Genomic DNA, 27,357 nt, shown 5'->3' on the forward strand with positions numbered 1-27,357 from the left:
TATAGTCAGGACATTAATAACATGAAAAATTACTATTACAATTTGAAAAATTAAAAAAAAAAAAAATCTGAACTTCAGAACTAGCGCATGTTTCCATATAAAACAATGGAAAAAGAGTGCAGACGGACACAAAAACGTGAACAACCCTTTAGTTCCAAAATAAAATGAGCCAATTGCCTGTGCCATTTACACATACAAACAGATATAAGAAGAGAAATACACCCCAATGGAGACACACACTTAGAGGCCCTTCAGACCGAATGTGTTCTTATCTGACACGTTTAAAAAATGCGGCACTGCTGTGCGAGACTGAAAAAAACAGCTGGAACGGTCAAATACGTCTAGTGCATGTTTCCATATAAAACAATGGAAAAACAGTGCAGACGGACACAAAAACGTGTTCAATGTGAACAACCCTTTAGTTCCAAAATAAAATGAGCCAAATGCAGGTAAAAATGGGCTTTGGCAAATAAATAAAATTCAGTTAATCCCCAGTTAGCGGGTAACTTTTTTAAGTACTGCAACGAACATAGATTTAGAGTAATCTGAGACATTTTTTGCACTTTCAACTTCTGCAATTTACTGTGACTGTCATCGCAGTACTACATACCAACAAATGAGACTTTATCACATGACAACCCAGCAAGAATATGGTCATGTTAACACAGACTTACTTGTTCTGGAGCAAACAATGTAAAGTGGCATTCAACTGATCACAATGTATAGTCAGGACATTAATAACATGAAAAATTACTATAACAATTTACAAAATAAAAAAAAAATAAAAAAAACTTGAGAACTACGTCAGTGTTCTCATCAAAAAATCCTCCATGTGCAGCAATGACAGCTTTGCAGATCCTTGGCATTCTAGCTGTCAGTTTGTCCAGAAACTCAGGTGACATTTCACCCCACGCTTCCTGTAGCACTTGCCATAGATGTGGTTGTCTTGTCGGGCACTTCTCATGCACCTTACAGTCTAGCTGATCCCACAAAACCTCAATGGGGTTAAGATGCATAACACTCTTTTCCAATTATCTGTTGTCCAATGTCTGTGTTTCTTTGCCAACTCTAACCTTTTCTTTTTGTTTTTCTGTTTCAAAAGTGGCTTTTTCTTTGCAATTCTTCTCATAAGGCCTGTACCCATGAGTCTTCTCTTTACTGCTGTACATGAAACTGGTGTTGAGCGGGTAGACTTCAATGAAGCTGTCAGCTGAGGACATGTGAGGCATCTATTTCTCAAACTAGAGACTCTGATGTATTTATCCTCTTGTTTAATTGCACATCTGGGCCTTCCACATCTCATTCTGTCCTTGTTGGAGCCAGTTGTCCTTTGTCTTTGAAGACTGTATTATACACCTTTGTATGAAATCTTCAGTTTTTTGGCAATTTCAAGTATAACCTTCAATCCTCAAAACTATGATTGACTGATGAGTTTCTAGAGAAAGCTGTTTCTTTTTTGCCTTTTTTGACCTAATATTGACCTTAAGACATGCCAGTCTATTGCATACTGTGGCAACTCAAAAACAAATACAAATACAATGTTAAGCTTCATTTAACGAACCAAATAGATTTAAACTGTGTTTGATATATTGGCAAGTGATTTTCTAGTACCAAATTAACAATTTAGCATGATTACTCAAGGATAAGGTGTTGGAGTGATGGCTGCTAGAAATGGGGCCTGTCTAGATTTGATAAAAAATGACTTTTTTCAAATAGTGATGGTACTGTTTTTTTACATCAGTAATGTATTGACTATACTTTGTGATCAGTTGAATGCCACTTTGGTGAATTAAAGTACCAATTTCCTTCCGAAACAGCAAAATCTGTACATTATTCCAAACTCTTGGCTGCCAGTGTATATATATATATATATATATATTTAGGTGCTATTAGTTACAAATAAAAAAGGAAATGGAAAATGCACACAGCAGTCACGCAGGGGTCTCAGGAGGATAATAATAATTATTATTTTGTGATATGGATAAAGAGACAAAATATATAATTCAATATGCAAATACAGCTTCATGGCATAATTATGGCATTTCCATGCAATTCACTTGTCTGCCATTGGCAGGTGTGGCAAAAAGTTAACTTTGGACCCTGCATACCAATGAACTTACATACTATCACAAATAATTCTTCCCGACCGTTTGTATTTTAGCATTTGCTGCCCCACTTACATTGTTCCTGCTGGAGTCTGTCTCTCCACGTGGCTTGTGGTCCACTAACCTACTTTAGAACCACGTCAACACATCCTCTCAGGTCTTCCTGTCTCAACTGTTGTTTGAGGTAACTCAAGCTTTTAATGAGCTCTTAATCACACAATCCCGTAAAAAAAAAAAAAAATCCCCTCCCAGATACAAGCAATTCCCTCCACAGAACGAGACGACTCGTTGCGTTCAGTCTGTGAAAATTCATGAATTCATAGGTTGAGCCGATTTGTCTAAACACAAAGGAGCAGAATCGGTTCAGGAGATCAAATCTACTGAGGTGTGTCAACTGAGGCATCTCATGCATCACAGTAACATGAAGTTCATTCATGAATATACACAAGGCAAATCAGAGAGAGGATTCACATGGCTTGACTTGGCATCTCGTCCTTCAACTGTCTTACTGAAAACCTTTTCCATAAAAGCTAGCACATCATATTTTTTTTTTTTTTTTCATCTCTTTTGACTTTTTCCTCGGGCCGTGGAATGCATGATTGACCCCAGCTACAAAGACAGGACAAATCTGAATCTGTGCCACTTACACATACAAACAGATATAGGCAGAGAAATACACCCCAATGGAGACACACACACTTAGAGGCCCTTCAGACCGAACGTGTTCTTACCGAACATGTTTAAAAAATGCGACATTGCTGCGCGAGACTGAAAAAAACAGCTGGAATGGTCAAATACGTCTAGTGCATGTTTCCATATAAAACAATGGAAAAACAGTGCAGACGGACACAAAAACGTGTTCAATGTGAATAACCCTTTAGTTCCAAAATAAAATGAGCCAAATGCAGGTAAAAATGGGCTTTGGCAAGTAAATAAAATTCAGTTAATCCCCAGTTAGCTGGTAACTTTTTTAAGTACTGCAACGTACAGAGATTGTCATCGCAGTACTACATACCAACAAATGAGATTTTATCACATGACAACCCAGCAAGAATATGGTCATGTTAACACAGACTTACTTGTTCTGAAGCGAACAATGTAAAGATCAGAGTGTTACACCTGCAGCGCCTGCCATCTTCCCCGAACGCCGCCAGAGGTCGCCATCACCTTTGAGTTTTAACATTTCACGAACTACATTTCCCATAATCCTCCAGTCAGACTGATTACTCTTCCACCTGTATCACATTTAATCCTGTCTATTTAAGTTCCAAGTTTCCACGCATTCAACGCGAAGTCTTGTTTGCCTAGTCTACAATTCTGAGTGTTATTACTATCATCGATTACCCTGTGTTTGACTCCTGCCTGTTCTCCGAATTCCCCAGCCTTCTTGTGAGTGTTTTGGATTTACTGCCTGTTTATTGGATTGCCCCTCTGCCTATCGGATTTACTTTGTTTGCCTTTCTGGACTGCCTATCTGTGTACCGATCCCTTGCCTGCCTTTGTTTTTGCTCTTTGTTTTGTTACTTTGTTTTTACTATTTATTTGCCTTATTAAGCTGCACATGGATCTTAACACTACTGCCCCAGCGTCTTCGCTACAGAAGACTTCGCCAAACCTAGATCCAGCAGCTTTTCACCAGTTACACAAGCTTGTTTCAGTGCAAGCAGCCATGCTGACTTGTCACCATCAGCAGCTGTGCAAGCTCACATCTATCACGGAAGAACTCTTCAAATCTTTAACTCTTGTTAATCCTCGACTCTCTCTTCCAGAGAAGTTTGACGGATCACCCAGTAAGTGTAGAGGATTTCTGTTACAATGTGAACTTTTTCTGTCGCAACTACCTCACATGTATCCCAATGATGAAGCTCGTGTTTCCTTCATTATATCACTGCTGTCAGGCAAAGCTCTAGACTGGGTTACGGCAGTACGGAGTCAAGAAAACATCTTAAAGGGTTCTTTGTCTCACTTCCTAACTCGCTTGCGGAAAGTTTTTGAGCACTCTGAGGGTGGTAAGGACCCTGGAGAACTTCTGTTGTGTCTAAAGCAGAATAATATGTCAGCTGCTGAATTTGCTTTATCATTCCGCACTCTAGCAGCACAAACCGTGTGGGTGGAGGATACGTTAAAACTGTTGTTCCGTAAAGGACTAAACCCTGACCTTCAAACAGAACTAGCATGTCATGATGAGGGAAGATCTCTGGATGAATTCATCAAACTCGCCATTCGCCTGGACAACCTGATCAAAGCCGTCGTCCATTCAGCTCTCAACAATCAATTCCTTCTGACATCGCTGCTACCAGTCTTCATGAGCCCATGCAAGTGGGTCGTTCCTCCCTCACCACCGAAGAGCAACAACGGCGTCTCAGAGAGAGATTTTGTATCTACTGCGGACAGTCAGGACATTTACTGGCTGCCTGCCCTTCTCGCCCCCCTAGGAAGGGGGGTGCAACGGTGAGTTTTGAATTCTCTAATTTGATTCATATTGATCAGTTTAAATTGTCTGTCATATTGCATGTTCAGAATAGTGAACAGCAGATGTCAGCCATCTTAGATTCTGGGGCTGCTGGTAATTTCATTCACCTGGCCCTCGCCACGAATCTAAGATTGTCTTTTGTCCCTTGTGTCCCTCAATTACATGTCGCAGCACTAGACGGACGACCCCTGGGCTCCGGCAAGATTCAGCAGATAACTCAACCCATTCATCTCCAAGTTGGACCCTTTCATCATGAGGAAATTCAGTTCCTGGTCGCTCACTCTCCAAAAAACCCGACTGTTCTTGGCTTACCATGGCTGAGACTTCAAAAACCCTGAGATTTCCTGGAGAGATGGACAAATTACTCATTGGAGTATCTCCTGTTTCCAGTCTTGCCTCAACCTCCCTGAACCCATCTCTCTCCCTCCGGTATGTACCATGACTATCCTCCCAGAAAAGGAGATGTCGACCCTGCCACAATGTTATTCAGATCTCTGGGAGGCATTCAGTAAAGCTAAAGCTACCCAACTTCCTCCTCACTGTTCCTGTGACTGTGCTATTGACCTTTTTCCAGGCTTCTCTCCTCCACGCGGACGAATTTTCCCCTTATCTGAGCCAGAAACTAAAGCTATGGAAGAATACATAGCAGAATCCCTAGAAAGAGGTTTCATTCGACCCTCCACCTCTCCAGCTTCGGCGGCTTTCTTCTTCGTAGAAAAGAAGGATGGGTGTCTTCGTCCATGCATTGACTATCGAGGCCTGAACTCTGTCACCATCAAGTATCGCTACCCCCTTCCTCTGGTACCGCCTGCGCTAGAGCAGTTAAGAAATGCCAAAATCTACACTAAGCTGGATCTTCGTAATGCCTACAATATGATCTGCATCCGGGAGGGGGATGAATGGAAAACGGCCTTCTCTACACACTGGTCACTATGAATATCAGGTGATGCCTTTTGGACTTTCCAATAGTCCTTCTGTCTTCCAAGCCTTCATGAATGATATTTTCTGTGACATTATTGGCAAGTGGGTTCTAGTCTACATCGATGACATCCTTATATTCTCGTCTTCCCTCGATGAACACGTTCAACATGTCAGAGTGGTACTCAACCATCTTATTCAACATCAGCTTTACACCAAGATGGAGAAATGTGAGTTCCACCAGTCCACCATCTCCTTCCTGGGGTATATCATCTCCCCTGAGGGTGTTGCCATGGACTCTTCCAAAGTGCAAGCAGTACTGCAGTGGCCCTTACCGGTGTCTATTAAGGAACTGCAGTGCTTCCTCGGCTTTGCCAACTTCTACTGACGTTTCATTCGAGGTTTCAGCTCTGTAGCTGCCCCACTCACCTCTTTGCTCCGTGGTAAAGCCCAAAAATTAAACTGGACACCTTCTGCCCGTCAAGCCTTTGATCTCAAGCGTCACTTCACTACTGCCACTATTCTCCATCATCCTGATCCTTCTCGACCCTTCATGCTAGAAGTAGATGCTTCTGACTCTGGAGTAGGTGACTCTTCGGCCGAGAGAAACTATGATGTCGGCAATCGAGAACTCTTGGCCATGAAAATGGCTTTCAAGGAGTGGAGACACTGGCTAGAGGGAGCTCACCATCCATTTCTGGTGATTACGGATCATCGTAACCTAGAATATATTCAATCGGCCAAGTGCCTAAATCCTCACCAAGCCCGATGGTCTCTCTTCTTCTCCAGATTCAATTTCACCATCATCATTCGACCTGGGTCTAAGAACAGCAAGGCTGACGCTCTGTCCCGCATTTATGATTCCTCCAGTGACAACAACCCTGTGACTTCCATCATCCCACCTACTCTCATTGTTGCTCCCGTACAGTGGGATATCATGGCTGATATTACCCAAGCTCAGAACCAAGAACCCACTCCCACTGGCTGCCCTCCTGACAAAGTCTTTGTCCCCAGTTCCTTACGGAACAGGGTTCTTCAGTGGGTTCATGACTCGGCCTGCTCAGGACATCCAGGTGCTCAAGTTACATGCAGGTTAGTGCAAAACCGGTTTTGGTGGGAAAACCTAGCCACTGAAGTAGCTGACTATGTTAAAAACTGCAATGTGTGTGCCACCACTAAATCTCTTCGACAGCTCCCATCTGGTCTCCTTCAGCCTCTTCCTGCCCCTCGACGTTCTTTGTCCCATATCGCAGTGGAATTCGTCATGGATCTACCCAGCTCGCAGGGTTTTACTACCATCCTAACCAAGGTGGATCGATCCTCTAAAGCCTGTAGATTCATCCCTCTGCCCAAACTTCCTTTGTCCATGGAATGTGCAGATAGCCTGTTTCATTACGTCTTCTGCCTTTATGGCCTTCCTGAGAACAATGTCTCCAACCGTGGTCCCCAGTTCACCTCCCGAGTCTGGTCCGCATTCTTCAAATTACTCAATGCCAAATTGAGTCGATTCTGGTTATCACCCTCAATCTAATGGTCAAGTTGAATGGCTAAACCAGGACCTGGGTAAATTCCTCCGAGCCTACTGTCAAGTCAACCAACACGACTGGAACCATTTCCTACTCTGGGCTGAATATGCTCAGAACTCTCTGTTCAAACCTGCCACCGGAACCACACCATTCAAATGCATCTTAGGGTTTCAACCACCACTCTTTCCCTGGTCCGGGGAACCTTCCAATGTCCCCACTGTCGACGACTGGATGCAATGCAGCGAGGCTATCTGGGACCAAGCTCATGTCCACCTACTACATGCCATTCATCTACAAAGTGAACAAGCCAATCTCCATCGCCGCCCAGGTCCCAACTATGCTCCTGGACCATGGGTCTGGCTATCAACCAGAGATCTTCGTCCCAGGTACGCTGGCCCTTTCAAAATTCTCCGTCAAATTAACCCTGTATAATTTAAACTTCAGCTCCCTGCTAACTACCGTGTTTCCCCTAGATTTCCCTGCTCAAACCTGCAGCACCTCCGAGAAAGGAAGGTTCTCAAGACCCTCAGAGACCCCTTCCATTCCTCATTGATGGAGAAGAAGCCTTTCGTGTACACAAGCTCCTGGACTCTCGATGCCGGGGTCGGACACTTCAATATTTGGTTGACTGGGAAGGCTACGGTCCCGAGGAATGTTCCTGGACTAATTCTGAGGACATTCTGGACCGTAATCTCATCACTGAGTTTCACCGCTATTTTCCTCATCGACCCGCTCCCAGAGGTCGAGGCAGACCCCGACGTAGACAACTTCCTAACGTCAGGAGCCGTTCGTAGGGAGGGGGGCTCTGTTACACCCGCAGTGCCTGCCATCTCCCCCGAACGCCGCAAGAGGTCGCCATCACCTGAATTTTAACATTTCATGAACTACATTTCCCATAATCCTCCAGTCAGACTGATTACTCTTCCACCTGTATCACATTTAATCCTGTCTATTTAAGTTCCAAGTTTCCACGCATTCAACGTGAAGTCTTGTATGCCTAGTCTACAATTCTGAGCATTATTACTATCATCGATTACCCTGTGTTTGACTCCTGCCTGTTCTCCGAATTCCCCAGCCTTCTTGTGAGTGTTTTGGATTTACTGCCTGTTTATTGGATTGCCCCTCTGCCTATCGGACTTACTTTGTTTGCCTTTCTGGACTGCCTATCTGTGTACCGATCCCTTGCCTGCCTTTGTTTTTGCTCTTTGTTTTGTTACTTTGTTTTTACTATTTATTTGCCTTATTAAACTGCACATAGATCTTAACACTACTGCCCTGGCATCTTCGCTACACAGAGTTTAGGTGTCACATATTACCCAATGTCCCAGATAACACCAATTCACCTAATATATGGTGTAATCGAATTGTCAGAATGATAATCTGATTTTAGCTGATGTAAATGACATGAGCAAATAAAATCAAACTATCTACTAAAAAAAAATAAAAAAAAAAATAAACTGTTGCCGCTTGCGTAACTTTTTTTTATCTCTGTGAAAAATTGATCAAGTTCTTTTGGTGATATAGATGTGGAATATTCCTCACATTAAGCCACCAAAATGAAAATATGAGGAACAAAATCACAATGAGTCTTAACATTTTTGTGAGAAATGCTGTTTTGCAGTGAGACTAGCTCATCTCATATATGATGTTTCAAGTGATACCATGCTTTTCCATAAATAATTCCACTGTCATAGGGAAAATATATATTTTTTTATTTTAATTATAACAAAAAATAAACTTCCATGGCCAGTAAGAAACATTTATGGCCGCAAAATTTACCCACCATTGGCACGTGTGGCATCAAGTTAATTTTGAACCTTGTACACACTTGTGTGCAGCACTAAAAAGCATCAGACACAACAAAAGCACACTCAAATGATGCAAATGTGTCACAATCAAAACAGATCACCAACAAACACACACCCACTGAGCCAGCCAGCCAGTGATGAGGGACAGCTTTAAAGGTAATTGATTTTATCCCCACCTAATTTTCCCTTCTCTCTCCCTTGAGCTTCATCAGCAGTCTGTCAATAGGCTTGCTGGCCAAGCTCCATTTATTAGTGCCAAGGAAACGCCTCAATCAGATCACCATCACTCACACGCACACACAAACATACACACAGTACCCTTGCAGAAACCCTGCAGCAGAGTTCAAACACTCACAAACAGAAACACTGTCATACACACACACACAAACATAAGGTACACGCTCATTAAAACAGTTGTGCATACATGCGTTCACATATACTGATGCACACACACACACACACACACACACACACACACACACACACACACACACACACACACACACACACACACGTTGGTGTGGCCATCCTTTTGAGGACTCTCCATAGACATAATGATTTTTATACTGTACGAACTATAGATTAAATCCCCTACCCCTAAACCTAACCCTCACAAAAAACTTTCTGAATTTTTTAATTTTCAAAAAACATGGTTTAGTATGTTAAGCGATTTGAATTATGTGGACACTAGAAATGTCCTCATAAACCACATTTATAGCATAATACTCTTGTAATTACCAGTTTGTAGCCTAAAAAAATGTCCTCGTAAACCACCCAAACCCGCCCACACACACACAGTGCTCCAGAGTAAATCAATGCTTGCAGCTAATCACTGGTTGATTAGCGTGTGTTAAATAATTTATTCCTTGATAATTACAAGCAAAGTATGACAACTGTTTCACAAATCGCATGCCCGAAGCAGCATGTGAGTTTGAGCTCCACCCCCTCAGGCCTTCAGAATTTCTTCAGAATCCCTCAAAAGTGCAAATGAATGGGCAACTAAAGTCAGATTGTCAGATTCATCAGCCAGTCAGATTTATTTATTTGTTCTTGATGGGTGTGATCTTTAGGATGTGTCCCGGTCAAGGCCTTCTAGCTGGCCTTGAGTGATGCAATCACGCTTTAAGTGATGTACGTAATTCAAGAGCGAAAAGTGTAAGATCAAGCTGTCTGACAACTCAGCTGTCATCACTGCTGGTATTGCTGTTGAGAAAGAGATCCTTATGGATTTAAAAACACGAGATGTTCTGCATGACCGTGTGATTGCTTAATTTATTAAACAGGAAAAGAAGGACTGATTTTCACTTCAAGTATATTGGTAAGTGCTTTTTGCATTGTTATAGCAACATCAGGAGTTTTCTAAGTGTAAATTAGGCTGCTTGAGCATTCAGTGTCCGATCAAGTAGTGTTGCATTCCATTCAAGTCGGAAAGTCGGATTTTACAATTTCCTACTAAAAGTGCAATGGAATGCATTTTTAAGTCAGCATTACAACTTGTAGGCTTGTGCAGAAATTCTCAACTCCGATTTCGCCGAGATGCAGGTGCATGATGTCACACAAAAATGTGGACACTCAGGGAGATATACAAAGTGAGTGACAAATATTCACTTTATTAAGTAATATCGATAAATGAGTTTGTTTCCACATTACATGATATTAAAGCTTGTTTAACAAATGCCTGTAGAAACAGGTGTATAAAACATTATAATCTCTTTTGATAATCGTACACCTGAAGCACAAATGCTAACGCTGCAGCATTGTTTATCAGTTGGGTTGTTAGGAGACATCTCTAATGAGAGTCAAACCCCTGCTAAGCTAACAGGAGCATTGCAGTTTTGTTTCCTTAAACGTCATCTTCTGAATATCGGGGAATGGAATGCATTTATGGTCGGAGATATCAAGTAGGAATATCCCACATCCCACTTGAATGGAACACAGCATAACCGTGTACCCTGACAAAACGAAATTTACTGCAAGCAACATTTAAATTGCAAATATTATTAGATATTCCAGGTATTATAGACCTCCTTGGTAGATTCATATGAAAAATTATGATTTTTGAATGTCTGTTCAGGAGACATTCATTTCACAAAACATTCATGCTGCAGTTAAAATTAGGCTTGCTTGAGCATTAAGTGTCGTTTCAAGTTCTGGCTTTCGTGCATGGATATGTTTTTAAAATGCCAATTGGTATTACTAGATGGCTGCGACATAATGATGCCCAAAGGCATAGGGTGTCTTATTCATTGTGAAACTGTGTTTTCTTAATGGCATGAATCACACTGAAGGCCTAGACTTTAAATGCACGGCCCGCCACTGCATTTATTACTAAACACACCATATCAAAATGCAACTATAATTTATACATATTTAACTATTACAGTTCAATGAAATTGTATGAATTATTTTCTCTAATTGTGCTGAGGTATGTTGAAATTTTTACTATTCAGAAATAGAGGTCTGCACAGACATTAATTTGAAGCCTAAACCCAGCCTGTAAGCAAGACTCTGTGACCTGACCTGGCAAGAATTGTGCTATCAAATAAAAATAAATAAAAACTGATCTGTACCTGACACAGAAATTATTACAGTTTTTTTACAATCATTTTCACACATTTCTCAATACTGAGAATGCATTTTCAAAACTCTTCATATAATCAGCACAACATCAGTCTATGTAGACTAAACTGTGGATCAGTTTTCATTGCATTAAAGCAAAATCCATTCAGTGACCACATCTATCAAAATTCATGAAATCTTTTGTCACTCACTCTCAATAACCAGCAAAACTTTATGTAAAAGCAGCTTTTTTTTTGCACTTGTTTGCATACTGTTTTCAATACTGCTAATCTTCAGTTCAAAACCACACACAAATACATTTGACAGAATGTGCTATATTTCTGTAATATAGTATACTGAAATATATCCACAATCAAGATAAATAAATAAATAATAAAAACAGATGATTCCTGTTTTAACTTAAGACATACCCAGGTGTTCTGATGTACTGTAAATTGAGAATTCAGAACTACTTGCATGTATTTTTCTGACTGTGACTTTGTCATTGTCTTTTTACTGTAATTTAGATGGAAGTACTGCTTACTGTAACTTTGTTTTTTCTATTTCTGTTATTTTGAAATTACTGTGCTACATGCACAGTATGTATGTGAAAATACAGTAAAGCACACTGAAGAAAATTGCAGCATTTGAGATTCATTCCATACTGGTAGTGTAGAATGGAGTACATCCTACACAGTGAAGTGCCTGTCTTGCTTTGTAACAGAATATTGGTTTACATATGTTAAAAAAAAAGAACAAAACTTTTTGAGTGACAAAGTATTTCTATTGGGAGAAACAGTTTGCCAGTGTTTTAGTGAAATAGATTGATTTTGAGAATGTTGTGATAGTTGATGTTTTGGATGAAGGATTATGTGTTATGCTAGTATAAATGTAGGTAGAGATGACTGTGTGAAGAGTTTTGAAAATGCGTTCTTAGTACTGAGAAATGTGTGAAAATGTTTGTAAAATATATATATAAATATTTATTACTATTATGAAAATCGACAGTCTGTTGAGCAGACCTCTATTCAGAAATCAAATATCTATTGTGTTCTATTAACAAATACTTAACATACACCAATGAGCCAAAACATTATGACCACCTGCCTAATATGCTGTTGGTCCTCCGCATGCTGCCAAAACAGCGCCGACCCACCAAGGCATGGACTCTACAAGACACCTGATGTCCTGTGGTATCTGGCACCAAGACATTAGACGCAGATCCTTCAAGTCCTGTAATTGTCAAGGTGGAGCCGCCATGGATCAGACTTGTTGGTCCAGCACATCCCACAGATGCTCAATCGACTTAAGATATGGGGAATTTGGAGGCCATGGCAACACCTTGACTCTTCATCATGTTCCTCAAACTATTCCAAAACAATGTGTGCAGTGCGGCAGGGCGCATTATCCTGCTGAAAAGAGGCCACTGCCATCAGGAAAAACCATTGCCATGAAGGGGCGTACCTGGTCTGCAATGATATTTAGGTAGGTGGCACGTGCCAAATTGACGTGCACATGAATGGCTGGACCCAGGGTTTCCCAGCAGAACATTGCCAAGAACATCACACTCACTCCACCGGCTTGTCTTCTTCCCACAGTGCATCCTGGTGCCATCACTTCCCCAGGTAAATGGCGCACATGTACACAACCATCCATGTGATGTAAAAACATCAGGCGACCTTCTTCCACTGCTCCAAGGTCCAGTTCTATCACTTGCGTGCCCATTATAGGTGCTTTCGATGGTGGACAGGGGTCATCATGGGCACTCTGACTGGTCTGTGGCTACGCAGCCCCATACGCAGCAGGATGCGATACACTGTGTGTTCTGGCACAATCTTCCTTACCTCTTTAATAGACCTTCTGTTGGTTCGGACTAGATGGGATAGCCTTCGTTGCCCTTGCGCATAGATGAGCCTTGTTAGGAGATGATAAACATTATTCACTTCACCTGTGAGTGGTCATAATGTTTTGGCTCATCAGTGCATGTTGACATATACTGTATGTTGAACAAGTGAAATTGTGCCAATATGCAGTGGAACTGTGTTCATACTGGTACAGCCCACTGTTTAGAGATCTTGTATTTTGCATGACAGTTTACAGTCTGTTGATCTGCGACACCCTTTGACACATCATCCTCTACCCAAGAGGTCCTGTCTATACACTGTTTAATTCATAAAAACAGTTCTGAGATATGCATACCTTTATGTTTGCTATTGTTGTCTTTATAACCCACTTTTCCCTCTACTCTTAAACATTGCAAAGCACCAAAGCCTCATTCTGAAGCAGTATGAAACCCAAATGTTTGGTTGTCATTCACTTATCAGGGTAAAAAAAAAAGTGAAAAAAAGTACCATGATATTATTTATTTTATTTATTTATTTTTTGACATGGTACGATGGTAACACCATGTAGTTCTTTGCAGTACATTGGAGTACCATTTAAATACCGTTGCATATAAACATTGTAATTATTAAGTACCATGGCACTACCATCTGATCCCTCCATTGTACAATGGTTATAGTGTTCTTTGATATACCTTGAAGTACCATGTAAATACCATTGTACATGAATATGGTTTTTATTCTGTGCCATGGTATATATCAAAGTATCATGATACTAACATATGATTTATTAATTGTACCATGGTAATACTATGGTATTCTTTTCAGTATCCAGGAGTACCATGTAAATACCAATAAAATATGAATATGGTAATTATTCAGTACCATAGTGTATACCAATGTACCAAGGTGCTACAATATGATGCTTTGGAGTACCATGTAAATACCATGGTATATGAATATTGTAATTATTCAGTACCATGCTACATATTAAAGCACCATGATACTACTATATGATGCCTTCATTGCACCAAAGTAATACCATGGTATTTGAATATGGAAATTATTCAGTACCTCAGTATACATCACAGTATCATGGAACTACCAAATGTAGTAATAGTAAAAAAGTAATAGTATTTTTGTATGTGCTATAGTAATACCATGGTATTCTTTGAAGTACATATGAGAACTATGTAAATACCATGGTATTTGAATATGTTAATTATACAGTATCATGGCACATGGACCATGTTTTATATATATATATATATATATATATATATATATATATATATATATATATATATATGTACCATGTTAATACTATGGACTACTAGGTAACACACTACATCATGGTACAACCACTGTACATTTTTGTATGGGATCTTCAACAGCAAGAGTTACCTGTGCACTGTCACCTTTGGCACAGGAAGGGTTAATTCCATTTTGTCTGGGCATGTGTGTGTATGTGTTTCCCTGAAGCAGTTTGTATGTGACTATGTGACTGTTTGTGTGTGTGTCCATGCAGCGCCCTGCCTCTATGTGTATGTAAAGGAGAAATTTGCCTGTCCTTGCCTAAGTGAATGGCTAGGATTAAGCTGACAGCCCACCTTAGTGATGGCGAAATAATTGGTTGTTCAGCTCTGTCCTTGTCAGAGCGCTGACAGTTCTGCAGATGTCCTGCGCGGTTCTCCAAAGGTTAGGCTCAGCTGGGGCTGCCGTTCATTAATCATTCTGCTCTGACAGTGCTCTGAGCAGCCCACAGCTGCCACCCCGTCCCCCTCAATTTCTGTCACCGCCTACCACCACAGCCACCGACCCCCCCACGCCACGCATCCAAATGTATAAACAGATCGTGTTATGGTACGGTATGTTCGGCATGCGTGATGTAAATTGGTAAGTGGGCTCACCATTTGTTTTCATGATATCTGGATCAATAATGTTAAGATATGGTGCATAGTCATTTCTACAGTACTGTGTCCAATGTACTTAGTAAACTTTATGCGAACAAATTGGAACTAGAACTTTCGTTCCATGCATACCATGTGACTGCCTAAACTCTATGCTTAAACGGATAGTTCACTCAAAAATGAAAATTGTTATTATTTATTCACTCTCACATGGTTTCAAATTTATCTGCTATTTCTTTACATTTCTGAAAAATATTCATGCAGCTCTTGTCATACAACGACAGTTGATAATGACCACATCTGTCAAGCTCCCAAGGGGACAAAAAAACAACATAAAAGCACCCTATATGACTTCTAGACCATATGCCAAGTCTTTTGAAGCCATACGACAGGTTTGTATATGGAATAGACTGAAATTGTAATTGTTATTCATTAATAATCTTCGCTTGTGTCTAACCCACCTTCAAAAATGATGAGTTGCATTTGACGCTGCTGTCCTATCCATGGTATACCCATACCTATTGTTTGGCTTTAGAAAACATGAGATTAAGCCTAAACTACTTTTACGATATTTTCATGGTGCTTTTGTGGTGTTGTTTTTCCATTTGTGTAGCTTAGTCACCATGAACTGTAATTTTACAGCAAGAGCTTAATAAAGCTAATTAAAAAAAATAATAAAATTCGTTTCCACAGAAAAAGAACAGGGGCCGGTTGCACCAGCTATACGTACATTACAACTTAGCCTAGTTGTGGCATAAATGGGCACAATTTACGCACTACTAAATATTTGAGTGTTGCACCATTAAACTTAGATAGAACCTAACCCTAAGTATAAACTAAATATTTACAGAAGCCTCCGACCAGGAGTAACGGATGGAATAAATGATACATTTAATGACATCAATGAGCTCATGTTTTGGTTGACAGGTTTCAGTACTTTAGACATATATGATGATTAGTTAGTTAGTTAATTTGTCCCCGTAGGGAAAATGGGTTTGCAGCATAATCACACAGACATCAGAAATCACGATTGGCATATATAAACAGCATACACAGTATAAAAAATTTAAAAAAAAAGGAATAATTAATTAAATAATTTACACTCGTTTATATTTACGGGAGAAAACATTATGTAAAAAAACTTACTTCTTCAGCATGAAACCGCTCTAACAGTGCACTTTCCTGTGTACGGTGTCAAGTTTCAACATATACGATATATAAGATATTAAAATTAATAAATGTCTATTTTTCCAGCCTGTTGTATAAGTAATTATTTATTTATTGTCCCTTATTTGTTTTAGATAGTTATTAAATATTGTTATTTACATAAGTTATATATACCATTAATGAAATCTTGTTTTATTACGTATCGTATTTTAATGGGGATATAATTTATTACAGCTGACAGTTACGTGAGCAAACAAGGTTTGAACATCAACCGTAACAAATCAAATTGAAATTCACAGATTTTTAATACTTCTGTGTACAAATTTGAAGGCTGCTTATTGGATCAATTAAAGTAAACGTCATATTATGCAACTATGCATTACTTTACAGAGAGCTTACGACCTACTAGTTAAGTCTTGCCTTAAGAACAGGTGGTACAACCAAATTAAGCACGGACTTAGTTACAAACAAACTAGTAGTTACTAAGCCCTTAGTGTGAACTTTACGTCCCAACTTACGTGAGAACTTACGCACAGCTGGTGCAACCCTACCCAGGATACAAGTTTGGAAAAAGGAAATAATGACAGAATTTTCGTTTTTGGATTAACTATTCCTTTAAGTGTTTATGCTCATAATATCACTGTTATACATGAATCATTGGGGAAACGGACATTTCACATTACATATGACTACATATGACTATCTACATACAGCCCCAATACTGGCTTCTCATTGGCAGGTTCTGCTTATCATTGTCCAATCAGCATCATGATCTCAAAAACCCATATAACATATCCTCCTAAGCAAATTATTCAAAAAATCCACCAAGTCTTCCTGAATCTTGCTTCACTTTCCATGGTTAGACATGGTTCAAGCTCCTAAATCTAACCTTTTTCTCCTCTTTCTCTGTCTTCTTTCCTCCATTTATTCTCGTTTTCCCTCTCTCTCTGGGGGCTAAGCGTTCATTCCTCTGTCTGTGTGCTGCTGTCGATTGGGCACTAAGTGCTGTGAAGACCCCAGATAAATCCTCAATTATGGCCTATCTGCTTCTTACAGCCCCTGATTAACGGTCAGGCCCTGTGCCCGATGCTCTCCCTTGCTCTTTCATTCTTTCTCTCTGCCCCTTGGATACTGTACAGAATGAGCAGCAGATTTCCCCAGGGTCTGGTCAGTTCTCCTGAGACTTTCAAACACCAGATGACCGGTGGACGGCTGGAACAGTGTGAGCTGACGGCACTGAAGTGTGCAGGCAAAGTAACAGATGCTAATGTCCTGAAGCTGCTGGTGACATTTTTTTAATCAATGTATGAAACAGGGCTTTACAATAAGGATTTTTGTTTTCCTGCTAGCCTGGTCAGGCAAGTTATTCAGATGTGTCATTTTCTTGCAAATATTTTCAATGGCCCCACCACAAAAAATTATACATAACATTTTTTGTAACATATTTTAACATTTTTAAAGTTAAAATGTTTTGTTTTCTTAAGTTAAAACAAATCATTTATTAGGTTTTTAATCTGGAACAATAGCTGTTAATTATACTACTATAATGTAACTCCGAGACAGTTGTAAATTAATAAACACACTTTTACTGTAATATGATTGTATGTTGAACAAATATTACTACATTTTACTTGCAGAAAGCAGTCAGAAATCAAACCATGGAAAGCACATACAGTAGCAGCTGACTATGCTGAATTTTAAAATATGGAAAAAATTACAATTACAATCATCAAAGGTCTGTAGAAGGTTCCGGTGTTTTAGGTCTTGGACACCAATGTCATATAAAAAATATGCAAGTTTAACAATGAATTTGATGTATGTTTTTTGAACAGCGGAAACTGAAGGTGAAACTGATCAATACCTTCAAAAAAATTTAGACAGATTATATATATATATATATATATATATATATATATATATATATATATATATATATATATATATATATTTTTTTTTTTTTTTTTTTTTTTTTTTTTTTTAATCATATATATATATGCTTAAACTAAACTGGTATTGGGCTTCTCAGTGTGTGACACCTTTCAAATTGTCGCAGTGGTACCAGGGTTGTTGTGGAGAGATGTTATTGATCCTGCTATTTCAGTGTGGTTAAGGCTCACCAACCTCTCTCATCATGCCTAGTGATTTGCTCATCTGACCTGCAAGAATTTGATTGATGATGTTACAGACACAACAAAAAAGTTCAGCTGGGATGCTAATGCTGTTGCACTTTTTCCTTACTTGCTCCAATTAATAGGTGACTTTTGTGTAATATCTCAAAAATACAAACAATCTGCCCATTTGTAAGGAAAATACAGTTGAAATCTATGTAGCCAAATTAGGATTATAGCCCTTTAAAGGGATACTTCAGCAAAAAAATGAAAATCCTCCAATCATTTACTCACCCTCATGCCATCCCAGCAGTAGCGGTTCTAGCTTGTATGGCGCCTTGGGCGAAACCCGCTTCAACACGCCCCCAAAGGTGTTGTGGTGTGGTCTGTGTGGTTGCCTCGTGCCACCCCAACAAGATGCCGCCCTGGGCAACTGCCCATTTCGCCCATGCCTAAATCCGCCACTGCATCCCATATGTGTATATCTTTCTTTCTTCTGCAGAACATATACGAAGATTTTTAGAAGGATATCTCAGCTCTGTAGGTCCATACAATGCAAGTAAATGCTGACAAGTAATCCAAAAGCTCCAAAAAGGAGATAAAGTCAGCATAAAAGTAATCCATAAGACTTCAGTGGTTTAATATGTTTTCTGAAGCAATCCAGTTTGTTTTGGTTGAGAACAGACCAAAAAATAACTCCTTTTTCACTGTACATCTTGACAGCATTCTGCGATTATGATTTCAAGTTTGATTACACTTACTATACCGCCATCCAGTTCCGCACATGCGCCAAGCATCGGGAAGAGTAATCAAGTTTAAAATCATGATCATGCCTAGAGACTGCAATGGCAAGATGTACAATGAAAAAAGGAGTTACATTTTGGTCTAGCTGAACATGACGAATAGAAGACAAATAGAACACCATGACACCTGTCTTGGTAAAAGAAAATTATACTTGAACTGGAAAAAACAGTTTTAGGCCAACAACGCTGTGATAATGTCAACAAATGGCCAGTATCTGAAACAATGTTTATATGGTTTGCATTTTAAAAATTTACTTGATTTTGAGTGTTTTAGAAGCTATACGACTCTACCTGTTACAAACTAAAACTTTGGTAACACCAAAGACACAAAGCTATTTTAGATAACCTGTTAAAGAGCATGTTGAAACACAAAATCTCTATTAATATGTATTATTTCTAATGGAAAATGTTATACTTTTTATTAAAAAATGAGTAACACCACAGACACTTAAATGTGATATGAAGTTTGCAGAAAGGCAATCTTTACAGAAGGTGTTCACTAGCATTAGCCTCATCAAACCATGTTGAGTTTCATATTGTGCGACCAACACCAACCTGAGATGTGCTTGCATCAGCATGTGAGTAGATGAGTTGGTGGGAGGGTGGGGAATGGGAACAGTGACAACAAGCATTATGCTGGGAAAATACCCCCTTTTTTCCTGTTAAGTCCAAACAGCACTTTTCCCAAGAGGCCGGCCGCAAACAAAGTCACAGGCAAATAAAAAGGAAAACAACAGTAAACAAATACAAAAATAGGTTAGCTAGTAAAAACTGTGTAGAAATGAAACAAAATCACCAGCAGATGTAATCTCATATGCTCCAAGAAAGTATTTTAATGCAAATCAATTGCAAGGCAATGTGAATACCAGAACAGATAATGATAAGGTTAAAAAAATTGTTTGAAATGGGTACTAAGCTAGTGAGGAAGTACAGATTCACACAAACAAAGGCTATGTTCAGAATAGCATACTAACATACTATACTTAACACAGCTGCAGTACATAGTATGAATACTGTGCACAGCATACCAATTTTCTGTAAACATAAAAGATCCAGAGTTAGTTTTTCCCACAATACAATGTACTGCTCAACTTCTATTTCCAGTGTGATGAATGAACCAAAAGTAATATGAACCACGATTTTTAACATCCCTTTTAATTTTTTTTAATTTGTTTTACAAATTATTTGATCAGACTTTTCAAAAGTTTGTGTAAAAAAAGACATTTACACAATGTGGCTTACTACTATATCATAATACTTTTTGAATTGTTTAACCTGGATTAATGCCTACTATTTTACTTAATAATACTTATTTATTAAAAATAGCGTGCATTATCCAGTCAGTAGTAAGCTAGTATTCTGTTCCGAACATAGCCACAAACACACTAGTCACACATTACACACCTTTATTGAATCCACCAGGCCAGTAAGCTCACGAACAGAGTCATGTGATGGCATGGCCATGTGACCGAGCCCTCAGAGGGGCTCATCAGCCTGTATGTAGATGTGTAGTGAGTGAGTGATTGCCAAGGGCTGAAAATTGTTGTAGCGAGCTTCACGGGGGAATTGCAGCACACACATATGCAGGCATGATTATGGCCCTGTGCAGAGCTGCCATGCTACATATAGTGGCTGTTACCTGCCAAGTATTAATATATGTTCCTGTGTGCTCTTAAAGGAACAATACACAGTGGCCTTCAAAGCGTCTGTGGGGTCAGAGGCCACTGGAGCACTCTGCATATGTCTTTATGTGTATATATTAATCTTGTTCACGCAAAGCATGAATACTTCACAAGGTTACATTTTATATTTCATCTGAAATATTCAGACGATAAAGAACTATTTTAATTTGCAGAAAGACTAATACAATAAATTTACATTTAAATAATTTGTATTATTACTGTTCTCTAAATCATACATGATTCTGTTATAGAAACCACAATACTTTTTCAAAAAACAAAATAATTACACAACAAAATGTATATATGACCATAAGCTGAATTAATCACCATGAATTGCCATATGACTGTTCAACAAATCAAATTATTTAGTTTGTCAAAGTGTGAAAAGAGATTAAAAAATTTCACTGTACATTGTATTGCCTTAAGCACAAGTTGAATTTACCTAGGTTTAGGTAAATGTAAATACATTTTCCTAAACCAACAAGGCACAGTGTATGGCAGAGCTGAGGAAAGATGTCTGCTCTCTGATCAGTAAAGCATTCTGTAGTTTTATTAATGAGGGTTTGGATGCAGCCTGAATTGTCTGATCCTAGACCTGCTGATGACATAGTCCCCTCAGTATATGGGAGTAAGGGAGTTATAGGGTGATTTGTTACTCATCTTGGGCCGCTCATTTCCCCATGCTGTGCGTTTCTTCCTCCGCCTTGGTGGCGTGATGAATAGCCAGTCATATGGAGGGGAGCGGCCACGCCACCACCAAGGTTACAGTAACCTGGGCTCTCGTCTTAGGGTACCTGCCTCTAATTAGCAACCCATAGAAACACTCAGAAAAAAGAAGAGGAAGAGTAGGAAAAAGATGAAGAGAAGAAAGAAAGAAAGAAAGAAAGAGAGAAAAGAAAGACAACTAGTAAGAGAAACATGAAAATAAATAGGGAGAGAGAGAGAGAGAAATAGAAACAGGAAGTAAAAGAAGAGGGATGAGGAAGAGGCATGGGGCATCCCTAGGATTTGAAAACAACAGAGTTCAGGCCAAAATATAAGGGGTTTTGAGTATCCAACCATAAGCTTTGAATGCTTAGAAATAAAAAAAAATAATGTGAGAGAGAGAGAGAAAGAGAGAGAGGGAGGGAGGGAGGGAGGGAGGGAGGGAGGGATGGGGGAGTTTTTTGCCTTCTAAACATTCACGATTGACCTATGAAGTAAAATAGTGTTCCCTTATGTTGTAGGGGTGTCCGGGGGCATGCTCCCCTGTGACACATTTTTTAAAAGAACAGCACCAAAACATTTGATTTTAATGAGTTTGGGAGCAGCACTTCTACATTCTCTTGTGTAGTTTGAATGTAAGTGTGGGATACAATGCATTTCTAGAATTAAAGTGTTTACATGACCTCACTAGCTGAAGTTTCTCACAAAAATATCTTGCTGTGACAGTACCATGTTATTTTGATTTCAACTATATTATTTAAACGATATTCTAAGGTATCTAAAGTATCTTAGTATGCTGACGTATTTCCCATCATCTAAGCATCTGTAACATTTTGAATTCAACACTGATTTTTTATTTATTTATTTTTTTACTATAAGGTATAAGGTATTTCTATATGAAATCAAACTAAATTTAAATAACACCATATTTCTATGAGATTAGTTATGAGACAAGAATAATTTTCTGACTGTACCAATGAGTAGACCCCTTTACTGAGTAAAAATGTTTTTTCCTATTCCCTAACAGATATTGTTTTCCTTTCATTAGGCTCTTAATGATTTAAGTAATCTTTAGGAATATTTGAAGTCAAACAAGGCCAGTTTATTTATTAAACATCATTCATACAGAACATTAAACAGGAGGAAAACTTTGTCCATATTTTTTTCCATACATCTAGGAGGTCCAGACTTTAAAGCCCTTTTACTTGCCCTTATATTTACAGTGCAATACCCTAAGCATAGGTAAGACCATGGATAGCTCCGAATTACTGTGGTTAGGTTACTCTTTAATCTTTACCTCATCAGTGCTGTTTAGCCATTTGAGATGTCTGATTTCATCCATAGCGTCGAGAGCTACATGCACAAGACGCGCTGCGGTGCCAGGCGAAAGTATAACTGCAGCTTCACGTGAGTGGTTTTGTGATGGCTCGCGCAAAAAACCAGGCTTGAATCGTGCGTGTTTCAGATTAGGAAGCATATTTAGCACGTATAAAGCGGCAAACGGCAGATGAATATCTTTAAATCTGCAGAAAAACGCTGCAATAACCAACATTTACTTAACATGTGTTTCAGTTCCACTCAAACAACCGCAATTTGAAATAAAAAAATTCGGGGCTGGACCAAAATCATTCGAGGCTCGAGCCGAAAAATAGAAAGAAACAGGCAGAAGGAAAAAGAAAAGGAAGAGGAAAGGGAAGATGGAGAGAAAGAAAAATATAAAGACAAACAGGAAGAGAAACAGGTAGAGGTAAGGGAAGAGAGAGGGACAACAAATAGAAAGAAAAAGAAAAAGAAAAAAGGAAAGTATAAAGAGGAAGGTGAAGGGAATGGAACCCAGATCCGTCTTTATGGGCTCTAAATCTGCATGGCAATTTTTGCCCATCTCTCAATCTCCATCTGATTACCTGCACCCTCCACCCGCCCTCCTCTAAAGGTGGTTTGTGTCGACGTGTGTCTCTTCTGTCACTGATCACTTCTTCTTGCCTGCCTCAGGGAGATTACACATACACAACCATGATTTATCAGAGGAAAGGGTGGGATGGACTCCTCTCTCTCTGTCTCTAGCTGTGGAATCTAATGGATTTAAGAGTTAGAGATGCTGAAACACAGCATTCGTTAGTTATTTACACCAAGTAGAGATACGGTGAGTCAAGAAGGCATACTATAAAAATGAGAGGAATGGGAGAGCCTATTAAGGCAAGGAAGATGGTTATACTGTAGAAGTGCTCATAAAACATTAGAGATTTTGACTCAAACCTTTGTCATTATTTTGAACAGACAAACATTCTTATATACAAATATACAAGCCTTTTTACAAAACCTAGTGAGCTGCTTCGCTGTCTACTGCCTAAATAGACAGTTGCCTCCAAAGGCAGGTAAAAAGCTAATTGCACTGGAACCGTCCCTTGGCCCATAAGACTGATCTGGAATGCTCTACATAGGCAGCGGGGTGTAAATCGCAGATTTCAACATGATACATTCTTATATCAATCCTCTTAGCCAGCGATCCGATGTTTGCGATACCTCAAAATCTGCCGCGATGCGATTACGATTAGATTTGATTCAGGGGCCTGTCTATTAAATGCTATATTTTACACAATCAATTATATTTATTAAACACAAATGCAACCAAAATATAATTTTAATATTTTATTGAGCTCTCTGAAAAGTGCAAATCCAGTATCCAGATTGGGACATCCAAATTTTTTGAAAGAAATTATACAGAAAAATGAATAATACAAAAAATAAAGTCACATACAGTACTGTGATAAATGTTAGCAATGGTGTTTATATGTAGATTTGAAAAATATTGTAATTGATGTTGGGGTAGAGCAGGTGTGAACTGCTCCATAGAGCTTCAAAATAGAAAATTCTCATGTAGAATGTGTTGAATGTGTTCAAATGTGTTGCATCCCACACGATATCGAGGGAAGTCCAATTTAATCGCGCATGTGAGCCACTATGCTATCCTATAACCGGAGCTTGCAGCCCAGTTGACGGGCGAGTATGAATAGAGCAGAGCACAACTTCAGGCTTCAATCATTCTGCGTATATCTGTGTGGCCACATGAGAAGCATATTTAGCACTTATAAAGTAAGATGAATATCAAAAGGTTGCTGCATCGCCTGATAAAAATGCGTACGGACGTGGCTGGCAAGATAATTTCAAAATAAATGTGCATCTTAAAAATAATATACGTTGATGTTTATGCATTGAATTGATGACATCATATCGTTAGTAATTTGATCGATGCATCAATCCAGATCGATGGATCGCTACACCTCTAATAGGCAGCTACTCTGCACAAACATTGGGTAAAATAGTCAATTATTAATTACACAACAATTTGTATAAATACTTTTATATTCAACATTTCTCTTGTCTTGCCCACCATCTTGGATTTATTTTTTCACTGAGCTTCTCACAATGAATTCTGGGACATGTGATGCTATCTCAGCATTTGGCTAAAACAAGACATCTTTGGAATATAATCAAGTTGTCTACCTTTTGGAACAAACTTTGCACAGGGAGTGTGATTGATAGTTTTACCCAAACAACATGCAATTTGGGTAACTTCCTGTTAGTTTTCAGGTCAACCAACAAAGACAAGGCCTAACTCTGACACTCTTTTTCAGTCCCTCATTGTCTACTCTGCTGTCCACTAAAAAAACTGACAGTTAGGTATGTGCTAAAACAGAGACAGGAGTATTAGAGCTAAGGGTGAGGAAACAGACTTGGCACGGTAGAACCTATGGACAGAGAGGACAATGAGTACTTTTCTGTTTTCTCTTTTCTTTTGCAGTAATTTGGGAGGCAATTGGACTCACATGGCCAAGAATTGTAGCTTTAGCTAGGTAGTTCTACAATAAATGTGTATGAATTACAATACAATGCAGCTACATTGTATTCCTGTAGTTTACTGTGCATCACATAAAAAACTACTTTTGTAAATGTTTTAAAATACCTACAGTGGGCCCAAAAAGTATTTGGACACACTCAAAATATCTTAATTTTACCACATTAGATAACAACATAATGAACCAAATGGAATTTAATTTAAAGAAAAATAGCACAAGCACACTATTTTTTTTTTTTCTCAAGGAAAACATTAAATTGTGTGAACCTGATGGAAACTGATTTACCACATTCACTAAAAATGTACCAAGGGATTGCAAAAATAGCTAAGAAAAGTTAAATTAGTTCTGAGAAATGGTCTAGCATCATTTGCTTGCAGATGCCACCTGGATTGACATTTTGTTAATAACATCAACTGATATCTTATGCAATAAAATTCATAAATGTTTAAGTGTCACTCAATTGTCCAAATACATGAATATGTACTGTATATTAAATACATACAATGCATATGTATACTACATTGCACGTGTATAGCAATAAAAAATCATGACAGTTGCACACACATGAATTTGTGCGAACATGCTGTCGGGTGGGTGTCCATTCCACACCTTCTCATCCTGTGCCACAAACATACCCTTTCTCTGTACTAAAACAACTGTGTGTGTAGCTTTTACTTGTTCACTTGTGGTAACACTTGCTGCCCAGTGCCAGCGCCAATTGCTTTTGACATTGTTTGGCCTCTTGCCGCCCAGTTTAGGACAAATCCTTCATTCATGCAGCGAGGAGCATTCGCAAGACCCTCGACCCCATCCCCTCTCCTCCGCCTCCTGCCTCCTTAATTAACTGCTAAGAAACTGTGAGGACCATGGTGGGAAATTTGCACACAAAAGGCTGGTGTCTGGCCTCTCCTCCCTATATCTCTCAATCCTTTGCTCTAATGCTCTGTTTCTCACCTCACAAATCCCTTCATTTTGACCCATGTTCTCATCCAGTACTACAAAGAAAACTAACAGAGCATCTTTATTTCTTGTCTTGTCTTTTTTCATACCATCCACTCTTTCTGTTTTAAAAACCAGTCCTTTAAGAAATTTGTACATTCCCTTTAACACAACTCGTTGGGAAAAGGCCCGTCAGCCGTTCTTACTCCCTTTCATCCACCCCCTAGCTTTTCTGTTTGTTTTTTTTTTTTTTTTTTTTTTTGTCGTTTCCCGCCTGTCACTCTTTTTTTCTCCGCCTGTTCCCTCTCTCTAGCTCTTCCTTCCTTTTCATGGGCTCTGCTGAGGGCCGTGGAGGCCCTTTGTGTGCTGGCGGATGGCGCTCTGAGGCAGTTAGCCGACTGAGTTGAGTGAGAGCCCTCCAGAGAGGCCTCAGAAGAATGCGGCCAGAGCAGAAGTGTAAACAGGTGGAGATCTCTATTGTAGAGCTCTGTACAGTTTCCCGTACTGTGCACACACACACTCAACATTCCTCCATCCACCCACTGTCAGTTATTGTTTTGGGATTTTTTTCTGTCTCCCACGTTTTATTCAGTCCTTACCTTCCCAAAAGCAGCCTTTTGTGCTCTTGTCGGGCCACAAGCCCCCAGCGGACCTCCCTGGGATCTTTCCCTCGGCACTCTTTGAGATGTGGTCTGAGGGGGAAAGATGGGTTTTGGCTGGATCCATGTCTTAGTGAGGCCTTCCAAAAAGCACGGACAATGCTATATTGATTAGATGTGGGGGGAAAGAAAATTCATTTCAAAGTATCGCAGTATTTTACCTCACACTGTATCAATATTATAGTGTCAAGAATTTTTTTTTATACTTTTCACATGCATATTTTGGGGGAGATTTACCACCACTAAGAGCAAGTGTGTAAGAAGACAAAACACATTAGGTCAACAAACAATTTTTTC

The sequence above is a fragment of the Myxocyprinus asiaticus genome, chromosome 16 (assembly GCF_019703515.2).
Source record: "Myxocyprinus asiaticus isolate MX2 ecotype Aquarium Trade chromosome 16, UBuf_Myxa_2, whole genome shotgun sequence".
Taxonomy (NCBI): Eukaryota; Metazoa; Chordata; class Actinopteri; order Cypriniformes; family Catostomidae; genus Myxocyprinus; species Myxocyprinus asiaticus.